The sequence below is a fragment of the Schistocerca serialis genome, chromosome 8 (genome assembly GCF_023864345.2).
Source record: "Schistocerca serialis cubense isolate TAMUIC-IGC-003099 chromosome 8, iqSchSeri2.2, whole genome shotgun sequence".
NCBI classification, from domain to species: domain Eukaryota; kingdom Metazoa; phylum Arthropoda; class Insecta; order Orthoptera; family Acrididae; genus Schistocerca; species Schistocerca serialis.
This window is the reverse complement of record NC_064645.1, coordinates 362,435,816-362,445,899: the sequence shown is the minus strand read 5'-3', so window position 1 is coordinate 362,445,899 and position 10,084 is coordinate 362,435,816. Positions and strand designations below refer to the sequence as shown.

Below are 10,084 nucleotides of genomic sequence, written 5' to 3'. Positions count from 1 at the left end.
AATTCGTGTATGCAGATTCACTGAGTGCAATGGATGAGGGACGACGGCAACCACATCGCAGTAATTCTGCATGTAAGAGTCGTCGCATTATTTAGTGTATTGTATTGTGTATTTTGGTGGTTTCATATTATAGGCTTCTCCAGTGTTCTGAAGATATTTTAACAGCAACAAATGTAACTGGGCAACATTCCAGTATGACTCATACACATACTGATTCAAAGTACCAGGCACCTGGAAGTGGACGTTAACACTGGGTGTGTCTACCTTTCACCTTTAGATGGCTTGAACTACATTGGGGACAGAATGAGATTTTCACTCTGCAGCGGAGTGTGCGCTGATCTGAAACTTACTGGCAGATTAAAACTGTGTGCCGGACCGAGACTCGAACTCGGGACCTTTGCCTTTCACGGGCAAGTGCTTGGGTAGCTCAGTTGGTAGAGCACTTGCCCGAGAAAGGCAAAGGTCCCGAGTTCGAGTCTCGGTCCGGCACAAAGTTTTAATCTGCCAGTAAGTTTTACATTGGGGACATTTTCAGTGAGATGTCTCAATGTCGGGGAGGGCATCCCTCAACAACCGAAACCAGAGAAGCTAGTAATGTTGGACGCTGGGGGTCGGGACCGAAGTCGACGTTCTGATGAATCGCATATATGTTCAGTTGGGTTCACATTGGGACTCTGAGCAGACATGGAAGTACGATATTCTGAACCGTTCCTGTACTGCAAGCAGTACGCGATGTTGTAAATTGTGCTCATACGTTTCTGCTGCTAGAGTTGTCTTAAAACCAGTAAAAGGTCCATGCCTTAACCACGAAAACTAGCCCAATACCGTAACACCACCTCCTCTATATTTCAGTGTTGGCAGACAACGTTCCCAAGGCATTCGCCAAACCTCAACGCTTCCGTCAGGTTGTCAAAAGTTACGGCAGTGTGATTCATCACTCTAAATCACTCTTTGCACCACTTGAAGCTTCGCTTAGCGCTGCCCACAGAGATATATGGCTTTTAAGGAGCTGCTCGACCGTTATACCCCATTCTTTTTAGTTCCCTACGCGGAGTCATTGTGGCAGCTGGACTGCATGTAGCACTTTGAAACTCTCAAGTTACTCCTTCCTCAGATTTCATCAGAATTTTTACAAACACACTCCGCAGTTCTCGGCAGCCCCTGTCCACCACTACAGTCGAGAAATGTCTCTGGTCTTGATTTAGTTGTAGCTGTTCCTTCGCCTTTCCGTTGCAGACTCACATCACCAACCATGGACTCAGGCAGCTTTAGGAGGGTTGATGTGACCCTGACGGATGTGTTACTCAGGTGGCAACCAATGGCGTTCGAAGTCGCTGACCTCTCCAGGCTGACCCAGTCTGCTGTTACTACACCTCTGCTGACAATACAACACTCGCCGCCTGCATTTATAATAGATGTCTTGTGATATCTAGTGATCAGTATTCATTACAAAGGTTTATCCGGATATTTTGATCAGATAGTATAATTGCATCACAACTCTTTGATTTGCCACCGGATAGCACGGGTCTTTCGTATCGAAATACTCAGGAAATATACCTGAGCAATATCGGAAACTTTGTCAGAGGAGTTGGGGTTCATGCTGTACTTGAACTTGAGCCCAATTCCGAAGATTACTATTGGATTTTGATTCTTCCATTACGGGTTATGTCCTTCACGGTGATTCGATGCTTGTTTTGAGATGGTCTTTGTAGTATTTCAGTGTCATTGCCATTTTTAGAGTTCCGTACCTCTGTCGGTAAAAGCGGAGCCCTTATAGGATCTACATCTACATCTACATCCATACTCCGCAAGCCACCTGACGGTGTGTGGCGGAGGGTACCTTGAGTACCTCTATCGGTTCTCCCTTCTATTCCAGTCTCGTATTGTTCGTGGAAAAAAGATTGTCGGTATGGCTCTAATCTCTCTGATTTTATCCTCATGGTCTCTTCGCGAGATATACGTAGGAGGGAGTTATGTTCATGAAACTTCAACAAAAGGCCGTACTGAGCTACTGAGCGTCTCTCTTGCAGAGTCTTCCACTGTAGTTTATCTATCATCTAAGTAACGCTTTCGCGGCTACTAAATGATCCTGTAACGAAACGCGCTGCTCTCCGTTGGATCTTCTCTATCTCTTCTATCAGCCCTATCTGGTACGGATCCCACACTGGTGAGCAATATTCAAGCTCTGGGCGAGCAAGTGTACTGTAACCTACTTCCTTTGTTTTCGGATTGCATTTCCTTAGGATTCTTCCAATGAATCTCAGTCTGGCATCTGCTTTACCGACGATTAATTTTATATCGTCATTCCATTTCAAATCACTCCTAATGCCTATTCCCAGATAATTTATGGAACTAACTGCTTCCAGTTGCTGACCTGCTATATTGTAGCTAATTATAAAGGATCTTTGTTTCTATGTATTCGCAGCACATTACACTTGTCTACATCGACAGTCAATTGCCATTCCCTGCACCATGCGTCAGTTCGTTGCAGATCCTCCTGCATTTCAGCACAATTTTCCATTGTTACAACCTCTCGATATACTACAGCATCATCCGCAAAAAACCTCAGTGAACTTCCGATGTTATCCACAAGGTCATTTATATGTATTGTGAATAGAAACGGTCTTACGACACTCCCCCGCGGCACACCGGAAATCACTCTTACCTCGGAAGACTTCTCTCCATTGAGAATGACATGCTGCGTTCTGTTGTCTAGGAACTCTTTTATCCAATCACACATTGGTCTGATAGTCCATATGCTCCTACTTTGTTCGTTAAACGACAGTGGGGAACTGTATCGAACGCCTTGCAGAAGTCAAGGAACACGGCATCTACCTGGGAACCCGTGTCTATGGCCCTCTGAATCTCGTGGACGAATAGCGCGAGCTGGGTTTCACACGATCGTCTTTTCCGAAACCCATGCTGATTCCTACAGAGTAGATTTCCAGTCTCCAGAAAAGTCATTGTACTCGAACATAATACGTATTCCAAAATTCTACAACTGATCGACGTTAGAGATATAGGTCTACAGTTCTGCACATCTGTTCGGCGTCCCTTCTTGAAAACGGGGATGACCTGTCCCCTTTTCCAATCCTTTGGAACGCTGCGCTCTTCTAGAGACCTACGGTACACCGCTGCAAGAAGGGGGGCAAGTTCCTTCACGTACTCTGTGTAAATTCGAACTGGTATCTCATCAGGTCCGGCGGCCTTTCCTCTTTTGAGCGATTTTAATTGTTTTTCTATCCCTCTGTCATCTGTTTCGATATCTACCATTTTGTCATCTGTGTGACAATCTGGAGAAGGAACTACAGTGCTGTCTTGCTCGGAGTTGTTGCCCATCTGTACGTCTGTCTGTCTATCTCTCTCTCTCTCTATTCAGCTGTTAAGAACCCTTTTCTTCAGGAAGGGGTTCACGTACCTAGTTGAAGTTCATGAGAAGTACTGAAGTCTACGGTTCCATGTCGGTGTACAAAACTTAAACTTCTAACTCAGAGAAATCAAAAGATACGGCAATTTACGTCACATATTTTGATACTCGCAAACTCACTCTCGACAACCCGTGGGATACTCCCCTGTGGTCCAGAGTCACGAAATTTGCCAAGAAGCAGGATTCGCAGTACAAGCAGAGGAAAAAATCGGAAATTAATGTAGGTTAATTCTAACAAATAAGAAAACAGCAACCAGCCACTATTAATGCTGCTATTTATTTCGGTAAATAGCGCCGTTACCGGTTTTGAACTGGCAAGTTCATCATCAGACGGCTGTTCACATGATTTTCAAGATACACTTTACATTATCGCCCGTTTTCGACTTTTATTATTCCACTGTTGTGTAGTATTTTTGTGTGTTGTTGCCCCACGGTAGAAAACAGTGTTAGAAGCGCACTATGTGAAAATAACTAACCTCCAAACGATGAAATACAGCGTAAATAAATATGTGAGGTTAAGTGGTTATGGTACTCACGTCGAAAATTCCGCGCAGTTTTGTTTCGAAGTTGCAGGATTGTGTTTTTCGAATATTCCAAAATATATCCAGCACTTATGTAATTTGCTCAATATGGTGATGTACAAATTACATAAGTGCTGGATATATTTTGGAATATTCGAAAAATACTATCCTGCAACTTCGCAATAAAACCGCGCGGAATTTTCGACGTAAGTACCGTAACCACTTAATCTCACATATTCATTTACGCTGTATTTCATCGTTTGGAGGTTAGTTATTTTCACATAGTGCGCTTCTAACACTGTTTTCTACCGTAGGGCAACAACAGACCAAAAATACTACACCACAGTGGAATAATAAAAATCGAAAACGGGCGATAATGTAAAGTGTATCTTGAAAATCATGTGAACAGCCGTCTGATGATGAACTTGCCAGTTCGAAACCGGTAACGCCGCTATTTACCTAAATAAATAGCAGTATTAATAGTGCCTGGTTGCTTGTAAGAAATAACCTACATTAATTGTACACAGCCACGGTCTCACCATGTCATTTTTAGACAAAATGGCAAAAACGGAAAATTATTACTTTGTAATTATATCACACTAAAAAAATATCTTTTGTCATTTGTTTTCCGAGTGGTCGTCCTGTTAAGGCCCCTTTTTTTCAGGAACGGATAGATATCTCACCGCTATCGATATCAATAACAGGCAAAAATCGCCGAAATTCTCGATTCCCTGGGTTGACGAACTGTCTACATACATAATTAAGTTATTTATTTTTTTTATTTTTTTTTATTTTTTATTTATTGTTCCGTGGGACCAAATTAAGGAGAAGTCTCCATGGTCATGGAACGAGTCAATACATGAAATTATTGCACGATATTAGAAACAGATAAAATGAAATATAAAAAATACATATTCAGGTGACAAGTCGTAAGTTTAAATAAAGAAAATCATAATGTAACACTGGAATTTGCTTAATTATTTAGCTCTTCCAGGAGCTCCTCGACAGAATAGAAGGAGTGAGCCATGAGCAAATTCAGTTTAGACTTAAAGGAGTTTGGGCTACTGCTAAGATTTTTGAGTTCTTGTGGTAGCTTATCAAAAATGGATGCAGCAGAATACTGCACTCCTTTCCGCACAAGAGTCAAGGAAGTGCATTCCACATGCAGATTGGTTTCTGCCTAGTATTAACTGAATGAAAACTGCTAACTCTTGGGAATAAGCTAATATTGCTAACAACAAACGACATTAAAGAAAATATATACTGTGAGAGCAATGTCAGAATTCCCAGACTATTGAATAGGGGTCGACAAGAGGTTGTCGAACTTACACCACATATAGCTCGAACAGCCCGTTTTTGAGCCAAAAATACCCTTTTTGAATCAGAAGAATTACCCCAAAAAATAATACCATACGACATAAGTGTATGAAAATATGCGAAGTAGACTACTTTTCGTGTTGAGCTGCCACTTATTTCAGATACTGTTCTAATGGTAAATAAAGCAGCATTTAGTTTCTGAACAAGATCCTGGACATGGGCTTTCCACAACAGCTTACTATCTATCCGAACGACTAGGAACTTGAACTGTTCCGTCTCGCTTATAATAGGCCCATTCTGTCTGATCAAAATATCGGTTCTTGTTGAATTGTGAGTTAGAAACTGTAAAACCTGAGTCATACTGCGATTTAGCAACAAATTATTTTCCACAAGCCACGAACGCATTTCATGAACTACATTATTTGATACTGTTTCAATATTACACACAAGATCCTTCACTATCAAGCTGGTGTCATCAGCAAACAGAAATATTTTTGAATCACCTGTAATACTAGAAGGCATATCATTTATACAGGGTGTTACAAAAAGGTACGGCCAAACTTTCAGGAAACATTCCTTACACACAAATAAAGAAAAGATGTTATGTGGACATGTGTCCGGAAACGCATAATTTCCATGTTAGAGCTCATTTTAGATTCGTCAGTATGTTCTTCCACCTACGCTCAATGGAGCACGTTATCGTGATTTCATACGGGGTACTCTACCTGTGCTGCTAGAACATGTGCCTTTACAAGTGCGACACAACATGTGGTTCATGCACGATGGAGCTCCTGCACATTTCAGTCGAAGTGTTCGTACGCTTCTCAACAACAGATTCGGTGACCGATGGATTGGTAGAGGCGGACCAATTCCATGGCCTCCACGCTCTCCTGACCTCAACCCTCTTGACTTTCATTTATGGGGGCATTTGAAAGCTCTTGTCTACGCAACCCCGGTACCAAATGTAGAGACTCTTCGTGCTCGTATTGTGGACGGCTGTGATACAATACACCACTCTCCAGGGCTGCATCAGCGCATCAGGGATTCCATGCGACGGAGGGTGGATGCATGTATCCTCGCTAACGGAGGACATTTTGAACAGTTCCTGTAACAAAGTGTTTGAAGTCACGCTGGTACGTTCTGTTGCTGTGTGTTTCCATCCCACGATTAATGTGATTTGAAGAGGAGTAATAAAATGAGCTCTAACATGGAAAGTAAGCGTTTCCGGACACATGTCCACATACCATATTTTCTTTATTTGTGTGTGAGGAATGAATCCTGAAAGTTTGGCCGTACCTTTTTGTAACACCCTGTATAAATAAGAAACAGCAGTGACCCCAGCACCGACCCTTGGGGAACGCCCCACTTAACAGTGCCCCATTGGGACTGAACATCATTACCACTCTCAATATTGCGGAACCCTCGGTGCGCGTGATCTACTCGCACCTATCTGGACTCGTTTATTAAATAAATGCTGTTCCACCGACAGATTGCAGTTCACGCTATACCTGAAGCGTACGCTAATTGCTGCCAACTGCCCGTAACTCCTGAGATGTGCCTCACACGTATGATTAGGCTTTTAAACTAGCTGTTCTCGCCTTACGGTGTAGTCCGCCCTAGCGTGTTCGCTGGCAGGTGTCTGTGGGGGACGGCGCTCGCCGCGGCAGCCTTGCGTGCTGGCGGCTGCGGGCGGACGCTAGAGGCCGGTCCACGGTCAGCCGCTTCCACACTGCGGCGCTCGTCAGACAGGTTCGAGCGCCGGTCCCACACCGGCCCACATAGCCGTTCTGGCAGCCAGAGGTGAAAGCCACCGAACTCCGCGACGACTCCGTACAAGGTCGCGAGCGAACAGAGCTGTACACGGCGAAACCTACAGGCTGGATTTTAGTAGACGAGGCGGTCAGAAATCGTCCGAAAATCTTGAGAGGTGTTGCTGGGGAAGCTGTGCTGAGAAATACACTACTGGCCATTACAATTGCTACACCACGAAGATGACGTGCTACAGACGCGAAATTTAACCGACAGGAAGAAGATGCTGTGATATGCAAATCATTAGCTTTTCAGAGCATTCACACAAGGCTAGTGCCAGTGGCGACACCTACAACGCGCTGACATGAGGAAAGATTCCAACCGATTTCTCATACACAAACAGCAGTTGACCGGCGTTGCAAGGTGAAACGTTGTTGTGATGCCTCGTGTAAGGAGGAGAAATGCGTACCATCACGTTTCCGACTTTGATAAAGGTCGGATTGTAGCCTATCGCGATTGCGGTTTATCGTATCACGATATTGCTGCTCGCGCTGGTCGAGATCCAATGACTGTTAGCAGAATATCGAATCGGTGGCTTCAGGAGGGTAATACGGAACGCCATGCTGGATCCCAACAGCCTCGTATCACTAGCAGTCAAGATGACAGACATCTTATCCGCATGGCTGTAACGGATCGTGCAGCCACGTCTCTATCCCTGAGTCAATAGATGGGGACGTTTCCAAGACAACAACCATCTGCACGAACAGTTCGACGGCGTTTGCAGCAGCACGTTACCCTGCGGTTACCCTTGACGCTGCATCACAGACAGGAGCGCCTTCGATGGTGTACTCAACGACGAACCTGGGTACACGAATGGCAAAACGTCATTTTTTTCGGATGAATCCAGGTTCTCTTTAGATCATCATGATGGTCGCATCCCTGTTTGGCGACACCGCGGTGGACGCACATTGGAAGCGTGTATTCGTCATCGCCATACTGGCGTATCACCCAATGTGATGGTATTGGGTGCCATTGGTTACACGTCTCGGTCACCTCTTGTTCTCATTGACGGCACTTTGAACAGTGGACGTTATATTTCAGATGTGTTACGACCCGTGCCTCTACCCTTCATTCCACACATGCGAGACCCTACATTTCAGCAGGATAATGCACGACTGCATGTTTCAGGTCCTGTACGGGCCTTTCTGGATACAGAAAATGTTCGACTGCTGCCCTTGCCAGCACATTCTCCAGAACTCTCACCAATTGAAAACGTCTGGTCAATGGTGGCCGAGCAACTGGCTCGTCACAATACGGCAGTCACTACTCTCGGTGAACTTTGGTAACTTGTTGAAGCTCCATGGGCAGCTGTACCTGTACACGCCATCCAAGCTCTGTTTGACTCAATGCCCAGGCGTATCAAGGTCGTTATTACGGCCAGAGGCCGATGTTCTGGGTACTGATTTCTCAGCATCTATGCACCCAAATTGCGTGAAAATGTAATCACATGTCAGTTCTAGTATAATATATTGGTCCAATGAATACCCGTTTATCAACTGAATTTCTTTTTGGAGCAGCAATTTTAATGGCCAGTCGTGTAATTGTGGAGCAAACAACTCGATACGTTGCACCGTTTCAGAGTTATTTAACACTGAAGTTAGCTAATCACATCGTTACCCGCTGAAATTCAAGCACTTTCACGTGCTACTGTGGGATAATCCACATATAGCTGTTGGCCCTTGAGTTACCTCTTGCCGAAACGCTCATTAACAGTTTAGATGTGCCCATTTCGAAAGTGGTAAATTTAAGCTTAACACGGTTCGCGACCACGCCTCTGGTAGGCTACTTGGATTTGTAACAGCTATTAGAAGCTTTTCAGTCTGTTTCTGAAAACCCTGTACACGATGACAGTCCAAACAATTCCGGAACATTCATAATTTCGCACCAATCGTGTGTTGGAGCGAAATGCAGTTGGCATCCCTGCACACGCCTTTTGCTTAATGTGCAACCGCCAGAAGTTTCATTGTTGTATGTCTGTTAGTTATTGTTCAGAGCTCTATTCAGTAGGACGTTGTATTGCACAGTTTGCGATTTTCTAGATGGCAGGGTTAGAGGAGCAACGCGTCTACGTTAAATTTTGAGTGAAACTCAAGAAAACCTTTAGAGAGACACACCAAGTGATGCAGAAGGCCTACGGTAATGAGTGCTTAAGCCGTACTCGGTGTTGCGGGTGGTTCACACGGTTTAAAAACGGCCGGACGGAAGTTAAAGATGACCCTTCGATATCTACCTACGACGCTCGTGTTAGGAACGTCAACAAAATTGTTCTTGAGAATCGAAGACTGACTCTCCGAGAGACTCCAGAAGAATGTAACATTTCAGTTGGATCGTGTCATGAAATCCTGCACAGCGTCTTGGAATGCTTCGTGTTGCCACCAAGTTCTTCCCCCGGCTCATTAGTCAAGACAAGAAAAACCTTTGCCTCGCAATCTGTGAAGAGCTTTTTGATCGCGCAAATGAGAATGAGCTGCTCCTTGAGGGAATCGTAACTGGCTCTGGTTCAAATGGCTCTGAGCACTATGGGACTCAACTGCTGTGGTCATCAGTCCCCTAGAACTTAGAACTACTTAAACCTAACTAACCTAAGGACATCACACACATCCATGCCCGAGGCAGGATTCGAACCTGCGACCGTAGCAGTCGCACGGTTCCGGGCTGCGCGCCTAGAACCGCGAGACCACCGCGGCCGGCGAATCGTAACTGGTGATGAATTGCGGGTCTACAGTTATTTTGTTGAGACCAAGGTTCAGTCTTCACAATGGGTCGGGAAATGTTCTCCAAGACCAATAAAAGCTCGTCAGGAGAAGTCAAATGCCAAAGCATGCTGATGGTTTTCTTTGATTTTGAAGGATTGGTTTATCATGAATTAGTGCCACAAGGACAGAATGTTGCTTGATGGTACTATCGGGACGTACTGTGGCGCCTGCAAGAAAATTTGAGAAGGAAAGGGCCTGAAACGTGCCAAGACAATTCACGGGTTTTGCATCAAGATAGTGCAACCTTACATTCA

General features: G+C 44.6%; 1 non-coding gene across 1 annotated transcript; it reads left to right on the top strand.

The window, feature by feature from the left end:
- Positions 1–415: 415 nt before the first annotated feature.
- On the top strand, positions 416–490 carry Trnas-aga (transfer RNA serine (anticodon AGA)). Its single transcript has one exon. It is a non-coding gene; the product is annotated as a tRNA-Ser (tRNA).
- Positions 491–10,084: the final 9,594 nt, after the last annotated feature.